The following is a 21,852-nucleotide window of genomic DNA, read 5'->3' on the forward strand; positions in this document are numbered from 1 at the left end:
CTACCAGTTTTAACATTGGATTGTTTCATTTATTTATTTATTAGCTGTCGAGTTGTATGAGTGGTTTAAATATTTTGGATATTAACCCCTTATTGGATATATGATTTACAAATGTTTTCTCCCATTCAGTAGGTTGCATTTTCATTTTGTAGGTGGTTTCCTTTGCTGTGCAGAATCTTTTTTGTTTATGTAGTGCCACTTGCTTATTTGTGCTTTAGTTGCCTTTGCTTTTGGAGCCAGATCCAAAATATCATCACCAAGACTTATGTCAAGGAACTTATTGCTCATGTTTTCTTCTAAAAGTTTTATGATTTCAGATCTACAGTCAAGTTTTTAATCCATTTTCAGTTAATTTTTATCTGCGGTATAAGAGAGTAGTCTAGTTTTCATTCTTTTGTACGTGGCTGTCCAGATTTCCCAACACAGTTTGTTAAAGAGACTGTCCTTTACCCATTGTATATTCTTGCCTCCTTTGTTGTAAATTAATTATACGTGTGTCGGTTTGTCTCTGGGCTCTCTATTCTGTTCTATTAATCGATATGTTTGCTTTTATGCTTATACCGTACTGTTTTGATTACTGTGGCTTTGTAATATAGTTTGAAATCAGGGAGCATGATGCCTTCAGTTTTGGTCTTCTTTCTATAGATTACGTTGGCTATTCAGGGTCTTTTGTGGTTTCATACAAATTTTCAGATTGTTATATTTCTGTGAGAAATGCCATTGATATTTTGATAGGGATTACATTGAATTTGTACATTTTTTTAAGTAATTTGGGTATTTTAACAATATTATTTCTTCCAATCCATTAGCATGGAATATCCTCCCATTTATTTGTACTTCTTTCATCAATATCTTATATTGATAGTTATCAGTGTACAGGTTTTTCAGCTCCTTTGTTGAATTTATTCCTAGGTATTTTATTCTTCTTGATGCAATTGTAAAGGTTTTGTTTTCTTAATTTTCTTTCAGATAGTTCACTGTTAGTGTAACGAAATGCAGATTTCTGTATGTTGATTTTATACCCTGCTACTTTACTGAATTCTTTTAAAAATTCTAATGGTGTTTTGTGGAGTCTTTAGACCATATCTATATGTCATGTTGTCCTCAAATAGTGACAGTTTTACTTCTTCCTTTTCAATTTGGATGCCTTTTATTTTATTTTTCTTGCCTAATTACTCTGGCCAGGATTCTAATACTATGTTGAATAAAAGTGGTGAGAGTGGGCATTCCTTGTCTTGTTCATTAGAGGAAAAGCTTTCAGCCTTTCACCCCTGAGTGTGATTTAGCTGTGGGCTTGTTATATATGGCTTTTGTTATGTTGAGGTACACTCCCTCTACACAACTTTGTTGAGAGTTTTTAATCATAAATGGATGTTAAATTTTGTCAAAAGCTTATTTTTCTGTATCTACTGAGATGATCATATGATTTTTATCCTTCATTTTGTTAGTGTGGTATATCACATTGATTGATTTTCAGATGTTGAAACATCCTTGCATTCCTGGAATAAACACTACTTGATGATGGTGTATGATCTTTTTAATGTATTGTTGAATTAGGTTTGGTAATATTTTGTTGAGGAGTTTTGCATCTATGTTCATCAGGAATATTGGCTTATAATTTTCTTTTTTTGTTGTTGTTGTGTCCTTGTTTGGTTTTGGTATCAGGGTAATGTTGGCCTCATATAATGAGTTTGGAAGTGTTTTTCTTAAATTTTTTAAAAGAGTTTTAGAAAGATAGTTATTGAATTTTCTTTAAATGATTGATAGAATTCACCAGTGAAGCCATCTAATCCTGGACTTTTGTTTGCTGGGGGATTTTTGATTACTGATTCAGTCTTCTTATTGGTAATTGGTGTATTCAGATTTTTTTATTTCTTCCTGATTTAGTCCTGGAAGATTGTATGTTTCAAGGAATTTATCCATTTCTTCTAGATTGTCCAATTTATTGATGTATAATTTTCTTAGTATTCTCTTATGACTCGTATTTCTGTTTATCAGTTGTATCATCTTCTAGTTCTGATTATTTGCACCTTCTCTTTATTTTTCTTGGTGAATTCAGCTAACGGTTTGTCAATTTTAGTTATTTTTTCGAAGAACTAGTTTTTAGTTTCATTGATCTCTTCTATATTGTCTTTTTATTTATTTATTTTTTTATTGGGGTATAGTTGTTTTACAATGTTGTGTTAGTTTCTACTGTACAGGAAAGTGAAGTAGAGTTCCTTGTGCTATATAGCAGGTTCTTAATAGTTATCTATTTTATACATATTAGTGTATACATGTTAATGCCAACCGCTCAATTTATCCCCCACCATTGCTTTTTAGCCTCTATTTTGTGTATTTCTACTCTGATCACTGTTATTTCCTTCTTTCAGCTTGCTCTGGGCTTTGTTGTTCTTCTTTTTCTACTTCCTTTAGGAGTAAAGTTACATTGTTTGAGATTTTTCTTTTCTCTTGAGCTAGACGTGTATCACTATACATCCCTCTTAGAACTGCTTTTGCTGGATCCCATATATTTTGGTAAGTTGTGTTTACATTTTTTTGTCTCAAGGTATTTTTTGATTTCTCTTTTGATTTCTTCATTGATCTGTTGGTTGTTTAGTAGCATGTTGTTTAATCTTCACGTATTTATGATTTTTCCAGTTTTCTTCTTGTAATGTTTATTGATTCCCTGTGTGGATGAGCTATTCATCTATGTAAGTGGGTTATTAAAGTTCTGCACTATTAGTGTATTTCCATCACTTTCTTCCTTTAGGTCTATTAATATTTGTGTTATATTTTGGTGCTCTTATGTTGGGTGCATATATATTTACAACTATTATATCTTCTCTTTGGATTGACCCCTTTATGTGATATCTTTCTTTTATTGTAGTAGCTATTTTAAAGTCTATTTTTTTCTGGTAAAAGTATAGCTGTCCCAGCTTTCTTTTGATTTCCATTTGCATGGAATATCTTTTTCCATCCCTTTACTCTCTTCCTGTGTGTGTCCTTATATCTGAAGTAAGTCTCTTGTAGGCAGCGTATAGATGGGTCTTGTTTATCTATGCATTCAGCCACTCTGTGTCTTTTGACTGGAGCATTTAGTTTATTTACATTTTAAGTAGTTATTGATAGGTATGTACTTACTGTCTTCTTGTTAATTGTTTTATAGCTGTTTTGTAGTTCTTCTCTGTTCTTTTCTTTTTCTCTTGCTTTCTTTTGAGGTGTGATGACTTTCTTTAGTGTTTTGTTTAGATTCCTTTCTCATTATTTTTTAGTATCTACCATAGGCTTTTGCTTTGTGGCTACTATGAGGCTCACAAATAATAGCCTATGTAAATAATATTCTATTTTAAGTTGATAACTTTAAGTCTGAATACATTTTTAAACTACGGTTTTTGCCCCCTCCTCCACATTTTAAGTTTTTGATGGCACATGTTACATCTTTTTGTGCTCCTCTTCACTGATTATTATAGATATAGTTATTTTTACTTTTGTTTTTTAATCTTCATTAAGCTTTATAAATGATTAATCCACTAACTTTATAATAGATTTACCTTTACCAGCGATATTTATACTTTCATATGTTTTTGTTGTAGTTGTTGTTACTAATTAATGCCCTTTTTTTCAGCTAAGGAAGTCTCTTTAACATTCCTTGAAAGGCTGGTTTAGTGGTGATAAACTCCTTTAGGTTTTGCTTGTCTGGAAAACATTTTTTTATTTTCAATTCTGAATGATAATCTTGCAACAGAGTATTCTTGGCTGGAAGTTTTTTTCTTTCAGCACTTTAAATATATTGTGCTACTCCTGGTCTGCTGAAAATCTGCTGTCTTATGGGGGTTCCCTTGTACATAAATAGTTGTTTTTCTTTTGCTGCTTTTAAAATTTCCTCTTTAACTTTTGACATTTTAATTGTAATGTGTCTTGGTGTGGATCTTTCTGACTTTTTATTTTTTATTTTTTTGACAATAAGCTGCATATATTTAGAGTGTGCAATTTGATATCCCAGTCTCCCAATTCATTACCCCCCCAACCCTCCCCGCTTTCCCCACTTGGTGTCCATATGTTCGTCCTCTACATCTGTGTCTCTATTTCTGCTTTGCAAACCAGTTGATTTGTACCATTTTTCTATAGTCCACATATATGTGTTAATATACAATATTTGTTTTCCTCTTTCTGACTCACTTGACTCTGTATGACAGTCTCTAGGTCCATCCATGTCTCTAGAAATGTCCCAGTTTCATTGCTTTTTACAGCTGAGTAATATTCCATTGTATGTATGTACCACATCTTTTTTATCCATTCACCTGTTGATGGACATTTAGGTTGCTTCCATGTCCTGGCTATTGTAAATAGTGTTGCCATGAACACTGGAGTGCATGTGTCTTTTTGAATTATGGTGTTCTCTGGGTATATGCCCAGGAGTGGGATTGCTCGGTCATATGGTACTTCTATTTTTAGTTTTGCAAGGAACCTCCGTACTGTTTTCCATAGTGGCTGTATCAATTTACATTCCCAGCAGCAATGCAAGAGCATTCCTTTTTCTCCACACCCTCTCCAGCATTTACTGTTTGTAGATTTTCTGATGAAGCCCATTCTAACTGGTGTGAGGTGATACCTCATTGTAGTTTTGATTTGCATTTCTCTAATAATTAGTGATGTTGAGCAGCTTTTCATGTGCCTCTTGGCCACCTATATGTCTTCTTTGGGAGAAATGTCTATTTAGGTCTTCTGCCCATTTTTTGATTGGGTTATTTGTTTTTTTGATATTGAGCTGGATAAACTGTTTATATATTTTGGAGATTAATCCTTTGTCTGTTGATTCATTTGCAAATATTTTCTCCCATTCTGAGGGTTGTCTTTTCGTCTTGCTTATAGTTTCCTTTGCTGTGCAGAAGCTTTGAAGTTTCATTAGGTCCCACTTATTTATTTTTGTTTTTATTTCCATTATTCTAGTGGGTGAATCAAAAAAGATCTTGCTGTTATTTACGTTGAAGAGTGTTCTTCCTATGTTTTTCTGTAGGAGTTTTATAGTGTCTGGCCTTACATTTAGGTCTTTTATCCATTTGGAGTTTATTTTTGTGTATGGTGTTAGGAAGTGTTCTAATTTCATTCTTTTACATGTAGCTATCCAGTTTTCCCAGCACCACTTATTGAAGAGGCTGCCTTTTCTTCATTGTATATCCTTGCCTCCTTTGTCATAGATTAGTTGACCGTAGTTTATCTATGGGCTTTCTTTCCTATTTCATTGATCTATAGTTCTGTTTTTGTGCCAGTACCATACCGTCTTGATCACTGTAGCCTTGTAGTATAGCCTGAAGACAGGAAGCCAGATTCCACCAACTCCGTTTTTCCTTCTCAAGATTGCTTTGGCTATTCAGGGTCTTTTGCATTTCCATACAAATCGTAAAATTTCTTGTTCTACTTCTGTGAAAAATGCCATTGGTAATTTGATCGGGAGTGCATTGAATCTGTATATTGCTTTCAGTAATATAGTAATTTTCACAATGTTGATTCTTCCAGTCCAAGAACATGGTATGTCCCTCCATCTGTTTGTGTCTTCTTTGATTTCTTTGATGAGTGTCTTATAGTTTTCTGAGTAGAGGTCTTTTACCTCCTTGACTAGGTTTATTCCTAGGTATTTTATTCTTTTTGTTGCAATGGTGAACAGGATTGTTTCTTTAATTTCTCTTTCTGATCTTTCATTGTTGGTGTATAGAAATGCAAGAGATTTCTGTGTGTTAATTCTGTATCCTGCAACTTTACCAAATTCATTAATTAGCTCGAGTAGTTTTCTGGTGGCATCTTTAGGATTTTCTATGTATAGTATCATGTCATCTGCAAACAGTGACAGTTTTACTTCTTCTTTTCCAATTTGGATTCCTTTTATTTCTTTTTCTTCTCTGATTGCTGTGGCAAGGACTTCCAAAACTATGTTGAATAGTAGTGGAGAGAGTGGACATCCTTGTCTTGTTCCTGATCTTAGAGGGAATGCTTCCAGTTTTTTCCCATTGAGAATGATGTTTGCTGTGGGTTTGTCATATATGGCCTTTATTATGTTGAGGTAGGTTCCCTTTGTGCCCGCCTTCTGGAGAGCTTTTATCATAAATGGGTGTTGAATTTTGTCAAAAGCTTTCTCTGCATCTATTGGGATGATCGTGTGGTTTTTTTCCTTCACTTTGTTAACATGGTGTATCACATTGATTGATTTGCGTATATTGAAGAATCCTTGCATTCCAGGGATAAACTCCACTTGATCATGGTGTATGATTCTTTTAATGTGTTGTTGGATTTTGTTGGCTAGTATTTTGTTGAGGATATTTGCATCTAAATTCATCAGTGATATTGGTCTGTAGTTTTCTTTTTTTGTAGTGTCTTTGTCTGGTTTTGGTATCAGGGTGATGATGGCTTCATAAAATGAGTTTGGGAGTGTTCCTTCCTCTGCAATGTTTTGGAAGAGTTTGAGAAGGATGGGTGTTAGCTCTTCTCTAAATGTTTGATAACATTCACCTGTGAATCCATTTGGTTCTGGACTTCTGTTTGTTGGGAGATTTTTAATCATAGTTTCAATTTCATTACTTGTGATTGGTCTGTTCATATTTTCTATGTCTTCCTGATTCAGTCTTGGAAGGTTATACTTTTCTAAGAAACTGTCCATTTCACCCAGGTTGTCCATTTTATTGGCATATAGTTGCTTGTAGTAGTCTCTTATGGTGCTTTTTATTTCTGTGGTATCCATTGTAATTTCTCCTGTTTCCTTTCTAATTTTATTGATTTGAGTCCTCTCCCTCTTTTTCTTGATGAGTCTTGCTGGAGGTTTATCAATTTTATTTATCTTCTCAAAGAAGATATTGATTTTTGTTTTACTGATTTTTGCTGTTGTTTTCTTTGTCTCTATTTCATTTATTTCTGCTCTGATCTTTATGATTTCTCTCTATCTACCAACTTTGGGTTTTGTTTGCTCTTCTTTCTCTAGTTTCTTTAGGTGTAAGGTTAGATTGTTTATTTGGGATTTTTCTTGTTTCTTGAGGTAGGATTGTATCACTATAAACGTCCCTCTTAGAACTGCCTTTGCTGCATCCCATAGGTTTTGTATCATTGTCTTTTCATTGTCATTTGTCTCTAGGTATTTTTTGATTTCCTCTTTGATTTCTTCCGTGATCTCTTGGTTATTTAGTAGCATATTGTTTAGCCTCCATGTGTTTGTGTTTTCTATAGTTTTTTTCCTGTAATTGATTTCTAATCTCATAGTGTTGTGGTCAGAAAAGATGCTTGATACGATTTCAACTTTCTTGAATTTACCAAGGCCTGATTTATGACCCAAAATGTGATCTATCCTGGAGAATGCTCCATGTGCACTTGAGAAGAATGTGTAATCTGCTGTTTTTGGTTGTAATGTCCTATAGATATCTATTAAATCCAGCTGATTTATTGTGTGATTTAAAGCTTGTGTGTCCTTATTAATTTTCTGTGTGGATGATCTGTCCATTGGTGTAAGTGGGGTGTTAAAGTCCCCCACTATGATTGTGTTGCTGTCGATTTCCTCTTTCATAGTTGTTAGCATTTGTGTTATGTATTGAGGTGCTCCTATATTGGGTGCATATATATTTATAATTGTTATCTCTTCTTCTTGGATTGATCCTCTGATCTTTATGTAGTGTCCTTTCTTGTCTCTTGTAACATTTCTTATGTTGAAGTCTATTTCATCTGATATGAGTATCACTACTGCAGCTTTCTTTTGATTTCCCTTTGCATGGAATATATTTTTCCATCCCCTCACTTTCCATCCTTATGTATCCCTAGGTCTGAAGTGGGTCTCTTGGAGACAGCATATATATATGGGTCTTGTTTTTGTATCCATTCAGCCAGTCTGTGTCTTTTGGTTGGTGCATTTAGTCCATTTGCATTCAAGGTCATTATCAATATGTATGTTCCTGTTACCATTTTCTTAATTGTTTTGTTGTTGTTTCTGTAGGTCCTTTTCTTCTCTTCTGTTTCCCGCTTAGAGAAGTTCCTTTAGCATTTGTTGTAGAGCTGGTTTGGTGGTGTAGAATTCTCTTAGTTGTTGCTTGTCTGTAAAGCTTTTGATTTCTCTGTCGATTCTGAATGAGATCCTTACTGGGTAAAGTATTCTTGGTTTTAGGTTCTTTCCTTTCATGACTTGAAATATATCATGCCACTCCCTTCTGGCTTGTAGAGTTTCTGCTGAGAAATCAGCTGTTAACCTGATGGGAGTTCCCTTGTATGTTATTTGTCGTTTTTCCCTTGTTGCTTTTAATAACATTTATCTGTCTTTAATTTTTGTCAGTTTGACTACTGTATGTCTTGGTGTGTTTCTCCTTGGGTTTCTCCTGCCTGGGACTCTCTGCACTTCCTGGACTTGGGTAGCTATTTCCTTTCCCATGTTAGGGAAGTTTTCAACTATAATCTGTTCCAGTATTTTCTCAGGTCCTATCTCTCTCTCTTTTCCTTCTGGCACCCCTATAATGCTAATGTTGGTGCATTTAATGTTGTCCCAGATGTCTCTTAGGCTGTCTTCAGTTCTTTTCATTCTTTTTTTTTTATTCTTTTCTGCATCAGTGATTATCACTATGTCTTCCAGGTCACTCATTCGTCTTTCTGCCTCAATTAATCTGCTATTGGTTCCTTCTAGTGTATTTTTCATTTCAGTTATTGTGTTGCATATCTCTGTTTGTTTGTTCTTTAAGTCTTCTAGGTCTTTGGTAAACTTTTCTTGCAGCTTTTTGATCTTTGCATCCAGTCTTTTTTCAAAGTCCTGGATCATCTTCACCATCATTATTCTGAATTCTTTTTCCGGAAGAGTGCCTATCTCCTCTTCATTTAGTTGTTTTTCTGGGGTTTTATCTTGTCCCTTCATCTGGTACAGAGTCTTTTGCCTTTTCATTTTCTCTATCTTTCTGTGGCTGTGATTTTCAGTTCCACAAGATGAAATACTGCTGATACTGCTTGATTCTGCTGTCTGCCCTCTTGTGGAGGAAGCTGTCTAGGGGGCTCATGGGTGCTTCCTGATGGGAGGGACTGATGGTGGGTTGGGCTGGGTGGGTGGAGCTCAGTAAAACTTTAGTCTGATTTGGTGGGTGGAGCTCAGTGACACTTTAATCTGCTTGTCTGCCAATGGGTGGGGCTGTGTTCCCACCCTGGTTGTCCTTTGGCCTGAGGCGACCCCGCTCTGGAGCTTCCAGGCTCTTTGGTGGAGCTAATGGTGGACTCTGGAAGGGCTCACACCAATGAGCACTTCCCAGAACCCCTGCTGCCAGTGCCCCTGTCTCCTCGGTGAGCCACAGCTGCCCCCCACCTTTGCAGGCAACCTTCCAACACCAGCAGATATGTCTGGTTCAGTCTCCTATGGGATCACTGCTCCTTCCCCGTGGGTCCTGGTGAGCACACTTTTTTGTGTGCCCTCTGAGAGTGGAGTCTCCGTTTCCCTCACTCCTGTGGAGCTCCTGCAATCAAATCCCCCTGACTTTCAAAGTCTGATTCTCTGGGGATTCCTCCTCCCGTTGCTGGACCCCCAGATTAGGAGGCTTGACATGGGGCTCAGAACCCTCAGGACTTCTGCGGTATAACTGTTCTCCAGCTTGTGAGTCACCCACCCAGCATTTATGGGATTTGATTTTAACGCGATTGCGCCCCTCCTACCATCTCATTGCAGCTTCTCCTTTGTCTCTGGATGTGGGGTGGGTTTTTTTGGTGAGTTCCAGTGTCTTTCTGTTGATGGTTGTTCAGCAGTTAGTTGTAATTGCGGTGCTCTTGCAAGAGGGAGTGAGCGCATGTCCTCCTACTCTGCCATCTTGATTCTTCTTCTGGTGTCGATATTTTTGGGTTCACCTTTTTTGAAACTCTCCAGGCTTCTTGGACCTGGATTTCTGATTCCTTCCCCAGATTAGGGAAGTTCTCAACCTTTTTTTTTTGATAGCAGTTTTATGCCTCTTTCTTCTCCTTCTGGGATCCCTATAATGCAAATGGTAGTCTGCTTGATGTTGTCCCATTGGTCCCTTAAGCTATTTTCACTTTTTGAAATTCTTTTTCCTTTTTGCTTCTCTGTGTGTTCCACTGCCCTTTTTTCTAGATCACTGATTCTTTGTTTCATCTAGTCTGTTTGAACCCCTCTAGTATATTTTTCAGTTCAGTTATCCTATTCTTCAAGCTCTTTGACTTCTGTTAGATATTTTCTTATATTTTCTATCTCTTTGTTGAAGTTTTCACTGTGGTTATCCATACTTTTCCCAAGTTCAGTGAACATCTTTATGACCATTATCTTTTATTCTTTATCAAGCAAATTACTTATCTCCATTTCTTTCTTTTTTTCTTTTTTGACGATTTTGTCGTTCTTTCCTTTCAGACATGTTCCTCTGTGTCCTCATTTTGCTTGACTCTCTGTGTTTGTTTCTCTATATTGGGTGAAACACCTACCTTCCCAGTCTTGAAGAAGTTGTGTTGTGTCAGGAGATGAACCATATCTTTCAACCTCACCCTAGGTCTTAGTTGTCTGTTGAACATTTGTGATTGTCCAAGCTGCCTGGTTTATTCCTGATAGTTCCCAGATGTTGACAGTGTGTCCATAATCTGTCAGTGTTCCAAAGGGAAGTATCTCAGTCAGCACCTAGCTTCAGGCTGATGGGAAGCCAGACCGTCAGACAGCTTTTAAAGGATGCAAATATATACAGTCCTTTGGGACTATAATCATAAACTCTGCTGGCGACGTGGAGGTGTCTTTTGGGCAGCAGTTGCAAAAATCAGGGCTTCAGTCATGTGTACGCGCTGTTTTCTGGGAGGTAGTAGAGAGCTGTAGCAAGGCCAAGGCATAGCACAAAGATGGTGTTTCCTAGCCTATATTCCCTGAGAGCAGCTTTCTAATCTTTAGATCTGTGTAGCAAGCCTCAGTTCTGCCCCTCAAGATAAAGTTATAGAACAAGTAAATTGTCCTTTTTCACTGAAAGATCTGGGGTATATTTCAGTCTGCTATCTCTGTGGTGCCTTAGGAATGGTAGCCTGGCAAAACTGTCTTTCCAATTGTTATAGTCCTGTGGGACCCAAGAATGCAAGCCCCCCCAGCCACCAGAGTCAGATAGATGATCAAGGAGTGTCCCCTGTGTATACTGCCCATGCCCACCAGATTTAGTGAGGCAGCAGGAGAGCGCAGGGCTGTGGTGTGCCCAACAGCTTTTGCAGGACCGCAGGAGAGCGCAGGGTCAGGTTGTACCTGCTAGCACTGTCATGGTAGAGGGAGAATAGAAAAATGATCAGCTCCTCCATCTCCCAGAGAGTCCCAGCAAGCCTATATCTGTCTGGTAGATGCTTTAAGACTAGTGAATGAATCTTCTTCACATGTAGTCTAGGCATTTACATACTGCTGCTTTTGTGCTCGTGTCCAGGGTGTGCGAGTCTGCGCTCAAGCCCTTTAAGGGAAGTATCTCAGTTCCCTACAGCCCCTTGGGTCTCGTGGTTATCAGCCGCATTGTTTTCAAAGCCAGATGTTTTGGAAGCTTCTTTCTTTGTTTCAGGTCCTAAGGGTTGGGGTGCCTGATATGGGGCATGAACCCCTTGCTTCTCAGGGAGAAGCTCTGAATTTGTGAGATCCCTCCTGGTGGTGGGTTGCCACGCTGGGATGAGGTTTTTAATGAGACTGCCTCTGCTGTCTGTCTTGATATGGTCTTTTTACTGTTTGCCCTTTTACTGTTGGCTGTGCAGAAGTTGTTAGGCTAATTTTTAGGTCTTTTTCAAAGGGAATTGTTCCATATGTAGCTGTACGTTTGGTTTAACCATGGGAGGAGGTGAGTTCAGGATCTTTCTATGCCACCATCCTGGACTTTCTCCTCCCATTTTATTTTCTAATATGATAAATGCATAGACATAACTAGTAATGTACTGAAGAGCATTCTTCCCAGCTTAAGAGAGCCAGTGTTGTTCATCTCTTCTTAAATCTTTATTCAAGTGTCACATTGCTAGCTTGAAACTAGACACATTGGAAGTTATTTACATGATGGAAATGAGTTGAAACTACAAATTTGGAATCTTTGAGGGTAAAGGAGGGAAAGCTGGCTTTTGAATATATACCATTGCACAACTAGATATACTATACATAAACAGAAGTTCTTTGGTGTTCTCAAAAAATTTAAGATATAAATGGGCTAAGGGACCAAAAAGTCTGCTAATCATAAATGAGCTGCTGGTAGTTACTTTACTGTACAAATTCAGCACCAAAGTCTGTGCTAATATATGATCAAAGCAGATTGTCAGCCAGATGCTTTGTCTTTAGAGCGACTTTACCAGTTTCTCCTATGGTGTCTTCCAACAAGATTAACCCCATAAAGTGACTCACATGAAGTCATAAGGTGTGCATATCCCTTGTGGTTGACACTCTGCTAAGTTCATAGCTTAATTACTTGTTGAGTGATCAGAGACTCTCAGTATTATGTGGATATAGAAAATTGGAGATGAGGAAAGATTCTGGGCTTGAGTAGTTAGAGAAGTCTTTAGGAAGGAGGTAAAGTATGAGATGGATCTTAAAAATTTTTAGGGAGGTGATGAGCTGAAGGATGTGGGAGAGGGGTTAAGCATGTGGGAGGTAGAGGCAAGGTATGATTTTGGTGTGAAGAATTTGAAGAGTTTTTTTGGGAAATAATGAAGCAGATAGGTTTGAAAGAAAAATCAGTCTAAGTATTTGGACTTTAACTGGATAGAGCATAACCAGTAGTGTATATTTTAAAAAGTGGATCAAATGTTAAGGTGAAAGAGGTCTTTTAGGGAGATTAATCTGGCAGATCTGTGTAGATTGGTAGGGAGTGGTCTGAAATCAGCTAAAACTCTTTTAATCATCAGAAAAGAAATACAGGGTGAAGAACCTGGGCTGTTAATTCAGAAAGACCTCGGTTAGGATCCTTCTTCTGCCACCCTGTTACTTTCAGCTCGTGGATAAGATGAAGGTAACTAGCTAGTTGGGTTGTAAGTAACACAAAGGATGTGAGAGAGTTTAATAAAGGTTAGATGTCTGGTACTATGCTAGGACCTTCAGTGAGAGATATTATCAATGCTACTTTTGCTACTACTACTTCTACTGCCACTACTTTTATAATAATATTTGATAGATTATAATGAAGATTAAAACTGGTGAACCATCAGTGGAAATAAGATGTAGAAACCAGGCCTATCCTTAACACTAATGGGTGCAGGAATACAAATGAAAGCTCAGTCCTTATATTTCTGAATATTTAAATGCTTCAAATCAGGTATCTGTTAAATAAAATGCACTCTGTCTTCTAACCTGACTGATACAACTTTGTAATGAGGTGGATGACCATTTAGAATTTACAGATTTGTTATAGGAGTTCTGTTCTAGAATATAGTTCTAGAATAGTGGCCAAAGGAGAATTGGCTTTCTGTCACCTTGTTCTTATCCTCTAGTCTATCTCCTTTTCCCCATATCCTAGGTTCTTTGGCATAGCATGTCCACATGCCCACTCCCCAGGCAACCTTGCCCCACCCCTTGCAAGCTATCTTTTGAGTACCCCTTGGATCTAGAGGTATGCCTGCATCTTTATCTGCCCTGGGGATGGTACTCCAGGGATCTGCATGGAAATTTGGGGTCCTGGGAATCTGCTGTGGTTGAGACTTGAGGAGCTAGAGAGCCTGCCCTGGACTCTGCAGACTTCTCACTTCATGAAGAAGTACCTGGCCAGAGGGCCAAAGTGTGTTCTCTAAAGTGTAAGGCCCAGGGCAATGACCCCTTTTGCCTGGGTCTCAGGATGATGCTGGAAGGGGTCATCTGATGTGGGTGACAAATCAACAGGATTTGTTTACTATTAGTTGTGGAGTATGAGAAAATGAGCATGAAAATGGTGAATACCGGGAGAATTATAAAGCCACTGAGAGAGTTAGCATAGTATGTGGGAGCAGATGAGGTGGGACCTGAATCCAAAAAAAAAAAAAAAAAATCTGTGTTTTGCTTGGCATTGAATACCTAACCAACCTCTAGCATATTGCCAAGAACATTGTAGTGACTCAATAAATGTTGAAGGGCAAGATGAAGATACTTGGATTATTTGTGCCAGAGATGAGAAGAAAGTCATTGTAGAATATAGAAAGAAACAAGAAAATAAGTTCTTGTGGGGCCAATGTAGAGTTTTGAGGGAGGGTGCATCTTGGCTGTGATTAGCATGTCAGGGAGTGAGCTGCTTGTATGTGTGGACCATGTATATTTAATATTTGTATGTGTGGCACCTAACATAGTTGACATTCTTTCTTAAATGAGTAACTGAATAATATTATATGAGAACAGGCTTTAAGAAATTGGATTTTAAAGTTAAAATGATTAATGGGAAGGACAAATTTGTATTATTAATGAACTGTGGAGGCTGAGAAACTTGTAATAATTGAAGATGTGAAGAGATCCTGAGCAACTGTGTTAGTATCAGAATGAGGTGGCAAAAGATGTCTTCACAGAGGAGATTTCACTTGTAACATGTTTGGAGAGGAGGAGAGGACACAGATAACTGTAGATTAGCTTGAATTTTCTTACTTGGTATTCACTCAAGTTAGGTGAGGGTGGTTGGAAGAAAGAATTAGAGCTAAAGGAGTTGGTAGAATTATCTTAGAAACATCTAATTGTAGGTATGCATAACTCATAGTCATTTTGCTCAAAGTTGTTATGAAGTATTTAGTCACTTGGTTTATCATAAATATGTACAGTGATACCTCATGTCAGAAAATATGTCATGATGATAATAAGGTAACAGGAAAATCTGATATAGGGTTAAATATGCCAAGTTCATTCTGAGAACTCTGGTGTGTTAATTAGTGTAGATTATTGTATTTTTGCTGTATCTGACTTGTAATCGCCTAAATACACAGCAAACACCTGTGATTATTTTAGTGATCCTTGTCTTGTCTTGTTCAAGTAACCCCGAAAATGTGTATTTAGACTGTTCCCTGTTCATATAGACTCAGCTGTGCCTGTTTGCTTTCTTATTTTTCTGAGTTTAATGAACCGACATAGAAATTTAGGCAACTGTCACTTAATGCCACCTTTACCTTTAAAGAAAAAAGAAAACAAACAAAACTAAATCACGTCAGGCAGCTATGATGCAGTTTACTGTTGACTAAATGATCAGAATACTCTGTACTAAATTTATCTCTGATATCATGGGCCAAATTTAGGGCAGAAAAGGTATGAACATATATAAACAGTAAACTTAATTACACTTTTGTATATTAGTGTTACCCTAAATTTAATTAGCCAATAAAAATCATTAGTTTTAAAATAACCTTGGCCTTTCTTCTCTGAACCAAAGATTTCTTTTTAAAATTTCCATAAAACTGAATAATCATGTATATCTTATTAATTTTCTCCAATTTGTGACGTATTTGTATATTGTTTCTGCTTGTTTATTTTTTATTGTATTAAGGTGGAGGTTTTTTTTTTTTTTAAGCTCTTTATTGGAATGTAATCGCTTTACACTGTTGTGCCAGTTTTTGCTGCACAACAAAGTGAATCAGCTGTATTTATACATATATCCCCATTTCCCCTCCCTCCTGCGACCCCCTCCCACCTTCCCTATCCCAGGCCTCTAAGTCATCACCCATCATCGAGTTGATCTCCCTGCATTATGCAGCAGCTTCCCCCTAGCTATTTTACATTTGTAGTGTATATACGTCAAAGCTGCTCTATCACTTTGTCTGGCTTCCCCTTCGGACTCCCCACCCCTGCCCCTTTTCCTCAAGTCCATTCTCTACATACTTGTTTATTTTTAAGAAATAAATCTTATTTAATTATTTTTAAGGAATGAGCAATTGTATGTCAGCTGCTAATCCATTCTCACTTTTGCTTCTGTATATCAGGCTGCTCTCCGAATTGGCTGGTCTCTCATCTTCACAATTAAAAGTGTAGATTTTTTTCAAAGAATTCTCTTTATTATTTTCCCTCACTTATATTTTTCCTGATTATTAGATTAATGTTTACTTGAATTCTAATTCTTTGAAAAATAAAAGTTCTCTCTCCTTTTCTGTAAAATCAAAACAAGATTTTTTTCCTTTTGGCTAAATAGGAAACCTTAAAAAATATAGTTATGCAAAGAAATACTTTAAAAATAATTCATTTGTATGGTAATTAGTATTTATCCACAAATTCAGTAATTTAAAATAATCATATAGCTTCTAGATATTAAAGAATTCATTTTTAATGTTAACCTAATTCTTCTTGCTTTTAATATTTTAGGCCACTTGGTCATTCTGGCATTTTATGGTAGAGAATACATTGAGTTTGGCTCATGGAAAGAATATGAGGTAATTGATCCAATGTTCTCTATAAATTATGAACTAAATGTACACGAAACATAGAGTACTTTAATATGTCAAATATGGGGTCTCATGTTTGAATTTTTTCAATAACTTTTTAAAATATGAGATTTGGAGATAGGTTTTTCCTTTATTGATGGTTGACAGTAGCTAATATGGTAAGGAACTTTATTTTCTTTTACTACTTGTATGTATTTAACACAAAACAGTATTAGAACTGTTCCTCACATTATATGGTTACAGTTAATATTTTTAAATGCTTCAGATAGCTTATTAGCTCTCTGTGGGGCTATAGAAACCACAAGAAAACGCCTCCTTCCTATCCACCTCCCCAGCCCACCAGAGGTAGGATTAAAGGCATGCTGCGTTGAAAAGTACTAGCAGCTACTGCACACAGTTTACAGGGGAAATAGTGAGAAAGGGCATTGAGGGTCCTATAATGTGAAATTTCTAGGCGCTTCTCAGGGTGGTCTAATGAAAACAAATATGAGCCTCATGTTAGTCTTTTCCTGTCCCTTTGGTACCCTTGTGTCACCCTGCGTGACCCCTGCATTTGGCATTCTAAAATGGCACTCAATTAAGTGCATATGCCCCATTCATTTCCATAGTTGTTTCATAGATTACCAAGCATCAAGCCTGTATCAGAATTAATTCAAATTAAAGGTAGTAAAATATAGCAGCTATCCTTCTGAAATTCAATGAGATGGGAGTGTGAGAATCAGTGGATATTAACTATTTAGTAGAGTAATTGGCTAACATACTGCTGATGTCATAATTCCCCTACTCAATAATGGGTTGGTTATGTAAGAAGGTACAGCAATTTGGTGTGTGAGCTTCTGCTTCCATTACAGCAGTACTTTAAAGAGAGGCTTTCCATTGGCATTCAGAAAGGTGAAAAGTGCAGAGGTCGGGGTGGGTGGTGGGAGGGGCGTCAGAGGGGTAGGCATAGAGTCTGAGTACATATAAGCTGTTCATTATTGGTCTTTGAGATCATGTTTGTCCCAGAATTGAATTACTTTCTTACCTTCCCACATAGTTGGAATGCAACTGAAATGCAGCCCATTTGAGGTGGTAAAACATTGCTCTTTTAACGTTTCTTCAGTCTTGAGCTTCTGTGGGAAGATAACCACACAGTTTGCTGGAGATTTAACCAAGACTCAAGAGAAATAAGCTGGAGCCATTTCAAACCCGTGGTTTTATAAAACTTCACCACAGGGTGCACCAAAAATTCCCCTAACCATTTTTCAAATTTTTTAATGGATATAAGGTTGCAAGAAAGCTAGTTTTATGTCTAAGACCTTTATAACATGATTTATAACCAAAACTATGCATCTGTGTATTGGCGTTATAATTAAAGACCTATAATCTTTACCACTGGTAGTATATTTAAAGAGACTCAGTGCCAACTCTTCCAAATAGTTTTTCTAGGGAATTATGCAGCTTTATCATATTTATTTAAACCGTTTGAGTTCTCTATATCTAACAAATGAGTCAGATATTCTTTTTCCTTATCATTTATTTTTCATGATTGAGGACATCTGATATGGACATTGATATCATATCTAATAATTGTGAAAGGTTATGTGGGCCTAGAGAAAAGAGTTTCCATAGTGTACTTTGATTAAAAGTGTTTGCAAATAATGTTTATTAAAAATAGGTTAGAGAAAATTTAAAATAAAAAAACAATGGATATTTTGGTGGAGTCCTTCTTTTGGGAAAGTACTGGGAGATGAGCTTCACTGGAATTATCCTGAGAAGGCATAGAGAACAATCTATATGTGCTATCCTTCCCACTTTTTCCTTTTAATCTGACTTTTGGACTTTCATTTTGATAGCCTTAAACCCCTTTGTTATATGTGAAATTAGTAAGTTGTCTTGGGAAGGGGAGGGATAGGGAGGGAAAAGTGTTTTTATTTATTACATGGCATATGGGACATTAATTATAATATATGTTACATTTACATTGTAAATCATACTTTAGAAAGTTGTTTTGTGTGTACAGCATCTTATTTAACTTTCCCACTGACCAGTTTTGTGGGACCACATTATGGATGGGAAAACGGAGTCCAAGAGAGGTTAAGAAACACCTTTGAAAACAGTTGCACAGCAAGTAGTTGGAAGATCTAGCATGTGCACCCAGATCTTGTGACTCTTAATCCAGTGTTCCTGTCCACTATATTAGTAATTTTCAAATTTTATTTTCCAATCAAAGAAGCTTTTTAGGAGCCACCTTGGGGAATGTTTGTGGCTGCAGAGCGGGTCCATTTTTGTTTCTTTTTCTTTTGAGGCTCTGAGTAGTATTTCATTAGAAGTCTGCTCTGTACTGTTTTTCTTTGTGCAAGGACTATAGAGAAGCAAAGTGTATCCCTCTAAGTGACAATCAAGGCTGTATACTTCTTTTCCTACTGGCATTGTGGATCTAGAAATAAGAATTAGACTGCCGGCATTTTCCTTACTTCTGTTCCTTGTCAACTAAATGCTCACTGAATATGTACTGAACACTGTACACAGGATACATGAGTTACTAGCTTTTTACCATGGCCAGTGACAGTTGGTTTTAAAATAGTAGCATAGTTTTTTATAAAAATTAAAATATAAACTGTTCATATTAAACATATCGTATCTTGGTCATAAAGTGACATTAATAAGCATCATCATTTTTATACAATTTAAAATATTGCTTGCACTTAATAATCCCAAGCCTGGTAGTTAAGCATATTTGTTCTTAAAAGTAATTTTCATAAGCTACTGTCTATGTATAGAGCCTTGAAAATTCTAGATTATGGTAGCATTTATGAGTAATACTAATAGTGTCACGGAATTGTTCCTTCGTTGTATTATGCAATTCTGGAGTGTTTGATAGTGATGGATTCCAAACTATGTTTTCACCTTACCCAAGTATGCATTTAAGCCTTATTGTATTGTGACAATCTATGAAATTACATATCTGCAAATAGAAAATAAACTCCATCAGTGGTCTAACAAAAACATGAAATTTAATAATGGTTAAAAGTTTATCACACAAATTCAAGATAAGAGTAATTGTTAGGCTCAAACCATAGCATTCTACAATTTAATGTGTCAACAGTTTTGTACTTTTAATTTTTATTTAAAAATCTTTTTATTGAGATATAGTTGATGTACAATGTTATATAAGTAACAGTTGTACAACATTATAATTCACAATTTTAAAGGTTATACTCCATTTATAGTTATTATAAAATACTGGCTGTGTGCCCCATATTGTACAGTATATCCTTATAGCTTATTTATTTTATACATAATAGTTTGTACCTTTTAATGCCCTTAACCCATGTTGTCCCCCTGCTTCCCTCTCCCCACTGGTAACCACTAGTTTGTTCTTTATATGTGTGAGTCTGTTTCCTTTTTGTTATATTCACTAGTTGTTTTAGTTTTTAGATTGCACATATAAGTGATAATCATACAGTATTTGTTTTTCTCTGACTTACTTCACTTAGCATAATACCCTCCAAGTCCATCCCTGTTGTTGCAAATGGCAATATTTCATTCTTTTTTCTGGAATATTACTTTTCTTAAACTTAGTCATTGAGCTCTTAGTTTAGAGTACTAAACACTCTAAACTAATAATGTTTGACTATTATTTCCACAGTTCATTCTGAACATGAAACAATTAGAGAGGCACTGAAAAGGGCAGCAAAAATGGATATTGGGAGGAATGAGGAAAGATTAAAGAAGGCAGGGGAAAGACCTTAAAATCTCTTTTCAAATTTACATATATTTCTCTTTATTTTTTGTGACAAAATTTCAGCTAAAATCCATAAAGCAGCAAAATGACAGATTTGTTAGAGCCTTAAGTTATCTTCTTGAAAGACAGACCTAAGTAGAATGAGCTTGAATTATAGGAAGGGTAATTTTAATTTGTCATAAAGAAGATATTTCCTAAAAGTGAGTGGCAATAGAGGGATATTTGAGAAGTCATACTCTATAAAGATCTTTAAGACCAGAATAGTTATCTGTTCAACTAAATATATGTTTTATCCTTGAAGTCTCTACCAAGCTGAAGGTTCTTTGATTATAATTGTGCTGCTCATTGCTTGGAAATATATGCAATATGTATGTAATTCTCTTATAACTAAATATGATACATATAGTTTATGGATATCCTTATATTATTTTTCAGAGATAAATTAAGATAAAAATTGCAAGTACATTTCAAATTTGAGATTATAGAAAGAACTAAAGTGCCCTTAATCTGAGAGATAATATAAATTCCATATTATTGTGTACAATTTAAAAATACTTGATAAAAAATACAGAAGAAGGCAACTGTTAGTCAAAAATGTGAGAATGAAGCTATATCCTTTGGCAAGGTGGTTTAATGCAAACAACTAATGCATTTATGAGTTAGTCAAACCTAAGGTCAAATCATGGTTCATCCACTTATTAATTCAATATCCTTATGTAATATGAGGATAACAACTGTTGCCTTGCAGCCTTGTGAAAATTAAATAAGGGATATATGTAAAGTACATAATCCAGTGCTTGGTACAGAGTAAGCAGTGCTTGATAAATGATACAGGCATGCCTTGGAGGTATTGCAGGTTTGGTTCCAGACCATTGCAATAAAGCGAATCACATGATTTTTTTGGTTTTCCAGTGCATATCAAAGTTATGTTTACGCTATTCTGTAGTCTGTTAAGTGTGCAGTAGCATTATGTCTAAAAAAATATACATACCTTAATTTAAAAAGATACTTCATTGCTTGGGAGGGAATGAATTGGGAGATTGGGATACCAAATTGTACACTCTAAATATATGCAGTTTATTATAGGTTAACTGTATCTCAATAAAAGTTCTTAAAAAAAAAAAAGATACTTCATTGCTAAAAAATGTTAACCATTATCTGAGCCTTCAGTGAGTCTTAATCTTTTTGCTGCTAAAGTGTAGAGGGTCTTGCCTCGATGTTGATCACTGCTGCTGGTCAGGATGGTGGTTGCTAAAGGTTGCGGTAGCTATGGCAATTTCTTACACAGCAATGAAGTTTACCACCATTGATTGACACTCTTCCTTTCACAAAGGATTTCTCTGTAGCATACAGCTGTTTGATAGCATTTTACCCACAATAGAACTTCTTTCAAAATTGGAGTCAGTTCTTTCAAAATGTGCCATCACTTTATCAGCTAACTTTATGTGCTATTCTAAATCCTTAGTTATCATTTCAACTATTTTCACAGCATCTTCACCAGGAGTAGATTCCATCTCAAGAAACCACTTTCTTTGCTCCTCCATAAGAAGCAACTCCTCATCTGTTCAAGTTTTATCATGAGATTGCATCAATTCAGCCACATCTTCAGGCATCACTTCTAGTTCTTGCTGTTTCCACCACATCTGCATTTAATTCCTCCACTGAAATCTTGAACACTTCAAAGTCATCCATGAGGGTTGGAATCAACTTTTTCTAAATTCTGGTCAGTGTTGATATTTTGACCTCTTCCCATGAATCATGAATGTTCATAATGGCATCTAGAATGGTTAGTCCTTTCCAGAAGGTTCTCAGTTGACTTGGACCAAATCCATCAG

General features: G+C 36.2%; 1 protein-coding gene across 6 annotated transcripts in view; it reads left to right on the forward strand.

Moving 5' to 3' along the window:
- Positions 1–21,852, forward strand: part of RFX3 (regulatory factor X3) — a 292,285-nt gene that overhangs the window by 29,242 nt on the left and 241,191 nt on the right. For 4 of the 6 annotated variants that reach the window (XM_057723907.1, XM_057723911.1, XM_057723912.1 and 1 more), the window contains 2 exons: positions 16,211–16,278; positions 21,507–21,740. The exons of 1 other annotated variant lie outside the window; for it this stretch is intronic. The gene's annotated coding sequence lies outside the window, so the exon portion shown is untranslated. The remainder of the gene's footprint in view (positions 1–16,210; positions 16,279–21,506; positions 21,741–21,852) is intronic. One more of the 6 variants, XM_057723910.1, reaches the window with a different exon arrangement.

Source organism: Hippopotamus amphibius, chromosome 2 (assembly GCF_030028045.1).
Source record: "Hippopotamus amphibius kiboko isolate mHipAmp2 chromosome 2, mHipAmp2.hap2, whole genome shotgun sequence".
Lineage (NCBI taxonomy): Eukaryota > Metazoa > Chordata > Mammalia > Artiodactyla > Hippopotamidae > Hippopotamus > Hippopotamus amphibius.